The sequence below is a fragment of the Staurois parvus genome, unplaced genomic scaffold (assembly GCF_062004578.1).
Source record: "Staurois parvus isolate SC_StPar_1 unplaced genomic scaffold, SC_StPar_1.0 ptg001374l, whole genome shotgun sequence".
Taxonomy (NCBI): Eukaryota; Metazoa; Chordata; class Amphibia; order Anura; family Ranidae; genus Staurois; species Staurois parvus.
The window spans coordinates 178,373-184,491 of NW_028319170.1; positions in this window are offsets into that span (position 1 = coordinate 178,373).

The window sequence follows — 6,119 nt, forward strand, 5'->3', positions numbered from 1 at the left end:
AGGGGATGGTCCGAGACTGTAGACATGATACAGGAGATGATCAGCGTCTGCTGATATACTCCAGGAGATGGTCAGAGACTGTGGACAGGATAGAAGAGAGATCAGAGACTGCGCACATAGTAAAGGAAGCAGTCAGAAACTGCAGACATAGTAGAGGAGACGATCGGAGACTGCGGACAGGATACAGGAGACGATCGGAGACTGCGGACAGGATACAGGAGACAGTCGGACACTGCGGACAGGATACAGGAGACGGTCGGACACTGCGGACAGGATACAGGAGACGGTCGGACACTGCGGACAGGATACAGGAGACGGTCGGACACTGCGGACAGGATACAGGAGACGGTCGGACACTGCAGACAGGAGACGGTCGGACACTGCAGACAGGAGACGGTCGGACACTGCAGACAGGAGACGGTCGGACACTGCAGACAGGAGACGGTCGGACACTGCAGACAGGAGACGGTCGGACACTGCAGACAGGAGACGGTCGGACACTGCAGACAGGAGACGGTCGGACACTGCAGACAGGAGACGGTCGGACACTGCAGACAGGAGACGGTCGGACACTGCAGACAGGAGACGGTCGGACACTGCAGACAGGAGACGGTCGGACACTGCGGACAGGAGACGGTCGGACACTGCGGACAGGAGACGGTCGGACACTGCGGACAGGAGACGGTCGGACACTGCGGACAGGAGACGGTCGGACACTGCGGACAGGAGACGGTCGGACACTGCGGACAGGATAAAGGAGACGGTCGGACACTGCGGACAGGATAAAGGAGACGGTCGGAGACTGCGGACAGGATACAGGAGACGGTCGGACACTGCGGACAGGATACAGGAGACGGTCGGACACTGCGGACAGGATACAGCAGACGGTCGGACACTGCGGACAGGATAAAGGAGACGGTCAGAGACTGCGGACAGGATACAGGAGACGGTCAGAGACTGCGGACAGGATACAGGAGACGGTCAGAGACTGCGGACAGGATACAGGAGACGGTCAGAGACTGCGGACAGGATACAGGAGACGGTCAGAGACTGCGGACAGGATACAGGAGACGGTCAGAGACTGCGGACAGGATACAGGAGACGGTCAGAGACTGCGGACAGGATACAGGAGACGGTCAGAGACTGCGGACAGGAGACAGTCAGAGACTACCCTAATCTACAATACTCTACCCTAATCTACCCTACACTACTCTACCCTAACCTACACTATACTATTCTACCCTAATCTACACTACCCTAATCTACACTACACTACTCTACCCTAATCTACACTACTCTACCCTAATCTACACTACTCTACCCTAATCTACACTAGACTACTCTACCCTAACCTACACTACTCTACCCTAACCTACACTACTCTACCCTAACCTACACTACTCTACACTACACTACTCTACCCTAATCTACACTACACTACTCTACCCTAACCTACACTACTCTACCCTAACCTGCACTACTCTACACTACACTACTCTACCCTAATCTACCCAAATCTACACTACACTACTCTACCCTAATCTACACTACACTACTCTACCCTAATCTACACTACTCTAACCTACACTACTCTACCCTAACCTACACTACTCTACCCTAATCTACACTACACTACCCTAATCTACACTACACTACTCTACCCAAATCGACACGACACTACTCTACCCAAATCGACACTACTCTACCCTAATCTACACTACACTGCACTACTCTACCCTAATCTACACTACCCTAACCTACACTACTCTACCCTAACCTACTCTACCCTAATCTAAACTACACTACTCTATCATAAACTACACTACCCTAATCTACAATACTGTACCCTACACTACTCTACCCTAATCTACACTTTACTATTCTACCCTAATCTACACTACACTACTCTATCCTAATCTACACTACACTAGTCTACCCTAACCTACACTACACTAGTCTACCCTAACCTACACTACACTAGTCTACCCTAACCTACACTAGTCTACCCTAACCTACAGTACACTAGTCTACCCTAACCTACAGTACTCTACCCTAATCACTACACTACTCTAATCTACACTACTCTACCCTAATCTACACTTCCCTAATCTACACTACACTACTCTACCCTAATCTACACTACACTACTCTTCCCTAACCCACACTACTCTACCCTCATCTACACTACTCTACCCTCATCTACACTACTCTACCCAAATCTACACAACACTACCCTAACCTACACAACACTACCCTAACCTACACTACTCTACCCTAACCTACACTACTCTACCCTAACCTACACTACTCTACCCTAACCTACACTACTCTACCCTAACCTACACTACTCTACCCTAACCTACACTACTCTACCCTAACCTACACTACTCTACCCTAACCTACACTACTCTACCCTAACCTACACTACTCTACCCTAACCTACACTACTCTACCCTAACCTACACTACTCTACCCTAACCTACACTACTCTACCCTACCCTAATCTACACTACTCTACCCTACCCTAATCTACACTACTCTACCCTACCCTAATCTACACTACTCTACCCTAATCTACACTACTCTATCCTAATCTACACTACCCTACTCTAGTGTAGATTAGGGTAGTGTAGTGTAAATTAGAGTAGTGTAGATTAGAGTAGGGTAGTGTAGATTAGGGTAGAGTAGTGTAGATTAGGGTAGAGTAGTGTAGATTAGGGTAGAGTAGTGTAGGTTAGGGTAGAGTAGTGTAGGTTAGGGTAGAGTAGTGTAGGTTAGGGTAGAGTAGTGTAGGTTAGGGTAGAGTAGTGTAGGTTAGGGTAGAGTAGTGTAGGTTAGGGTAGAGTAGTGTAGGTTAGGGTAGAGTAGTGTAGATTTGGGTAGAGTAGTGTAGTGTAGATTTGGGTAGAGTAGTGTAGTGTAGTGTAAATTAGAGTTGTGTAGATTACTCTACGCTAATCTACACTACTCTACTCTAATCTACCCTAATCTATACTACACTACTCTACCCTACCCTACCCTATATCTACACTACACTACTCTAATCTAATCTACACTACTCTAACCTACACTTCCCTAATCTATACTACACTACTCTAACCTACACTACTCTACCCTAATCTACACTACTGTACCCTAATCTACACTACTGTACCCTAATCTACACTACTCTACCCTAACCTACACTACTCTACCCTAATCGACACTACACTACTCTACCCTAATCGACACTACTCTACCCTAATCGACAGTACTCTGCACTACTCTACCCTAACCTACACTACTCTACCCTAACCTACACTACTCTACCCTAATCTACACTACTCTACCCTAATCTACACTTTACTATTCTACCCTAATCTGCACTACACTACTCTATCCTAATCTACACTACACTAGTCTACCCTAACCTACACTACTCTACCCTAACCTACACTACTCTACCCTAACCTACACTATCCTAACCTAATCACTACACTACACCACTCTATGCTAACCTACACCACTCTACGCTAACCTACACCACTCTACGCTAACCTACACCACTCTACGCTAACCTACACCACTCTACGCTAACCTACACCACTCTACCCTAATCACTACACTACACTACTCTACCCTAATCACTACACTACTCTACCCTAATCACTACACTACTCTACCCTAATGTACACTACACTAATGTACACTACACTAGTCTACCCTAATGTACACTACACTAGTCTACCCTAATCTACACTAGTCTACCCTAATCTACACTAGTCTACCCTAATCTACACTAGTCTACCCTAATCTACACTAGTCTACCCTAATCTACACTAGTCTACCCTAACCTACACTACTCTACCCTAACGTACACTACTCTACCCTAACCTACACTACACTACTCTACCCTAATCTACCCTACACTACTCTACCCTAATCTACCCTACACTACTCTACCCTAATCTACCCTACACTACTCTACAGTACACTACTCTACCCTAATCTACACTACTCTACCCTAACCTACACTACACTACTCTACCCTAATCTACACTACCCTAACCTACACTACTCTACCCTAACCTACACTAACCTAATCTACAATACTCTACCCTAATCTACACTATACTATTCTACCCTAATCTAAACTTCACTACCCTAAACTACACTACTCTACACTACACTACTCTATCCTAATCTACACTACACTACTCTAATCTACACTACTCTACCCTAATCTGCACTGCTCTACTCTAATCTACACTACTCTACTCTACTCTAATCTACACTACTCTACTCTACTCTAATCTACACTACTCTACCCTAATCTACACTACTCTACCCTAATCTACACTACTCTACCCTAATCTACACTACTCTACCTAACCTACACTACTCTACGCTAATCTACACTACTCTACGCTAATCTACACTACTCTACGCTAATCTACACTACTCTACGCTAATCTACACTACTCTACGCTAATCTACACTACTCTACGCTAATCTACACTACTCTACGCTAATCTACACTACTCTACGCTAATCTACACTACTCTACGCTAATCTACACTACTCTACGCTAATCTACACTACTCTACGCTAATCTACTCTACGCTAATCTACACTACTCTACGCTAATCTACTCTACTCTACGCTAATCTACTCTACTCTACGCTAATCTACTCTACTCTACGCTAATCTACTCTACTCTAATCTACACTACTGTACACTAGACTACACTATCCTAGTCTACTCTACACTACCCTACTCTTATCTACACTACTGTACCCTAATCTACACTACTGTACCCTAATCTACACTACTGTACCCTAATCTACACTATCCTAACCTAATCACTACACTACTCTACCCAAATCTACACTGCACCACTCTACGCTAACCTACACTACTCTACCCTAACCTACACCACTCTACCCTAACCTACACCACTCTACCCTAACCTACACCACTCTACCCTAACCTACACCACTCTACCCTAACCTACACCACTCTACCCTAACCTACACCACTCTACCCTAACCTACACCACTCTACCCTAACCTACACCACTCTACCCTAACCTACACCACTCTACCCTAACCTACACCACTCTACCCTAACCTACACTACTCTACCCTAACCTACACTACTCTACCCTAATCTACCCTATACTATTCTACCGTAAACTACACTACACTACCGTAAACTACACTACTCTATCCTAATCTACACTACACTACTCTACCCTAAGCTGCACTACTCTACCCTAAGCTGCACTACTCTACCCTAAGCTGCACTACTCTACCCTAACCTGCACTACTCTACCCTAACCTACACTACTCTACCCTAATCTACACTACACTAACCTAATCTACACTACACTAACCTAATCTACAATACTCTACCCTAATCTACACTACTCTACCCTAATCTACACTACTCTACCCTAATCTACACTACTCTACCCTAATCTACACTACTCTACCCTAATCTACACTACTCTACCCTAATCTACTCTACCCTAATCTACACTACCCTAGACTAGACTACCCTAGACTAGACTACCCTAGACTAGACTACCCTAGACTAGACTACCCTAGACTAGACTACCCTAGACTAGACTACCCTACCCTAGACTACCCTAGACTAGACTACCCTACCCTAGACTACCCTACCCTAGACTACCCTACCCTAGACTACCCTACCCTAGACTACCCTACCCTAGACTACCCTACCCTAGACTACCCTACCCTAGACTACCCTACCCTAGACTACCCTACCCTAGACTACCCTACCCTAGACTACCCTACCCTAGACTACCCTACCCTAGACTACCCTACCCTAGACTACCCTACCCTAGACTACACTACCCTAGACTACACTACCCTAGACTACACTACCCTATCATAAACTACACTACCCTAATCTACAATACTCTACCCTAATCTACACTAACATAAACTACACTATTCTACCCTAACCTACACTACACTGCTCTACCCTAACCTACACTACACTGCTCTACCCTAACCTACACTACACTGCTCTACCCTAACCTACACTACACTGCTCTACCCTAATCTACACTACACTGCTTTACCCTAATCTACACTACACTACCCTAATCTACA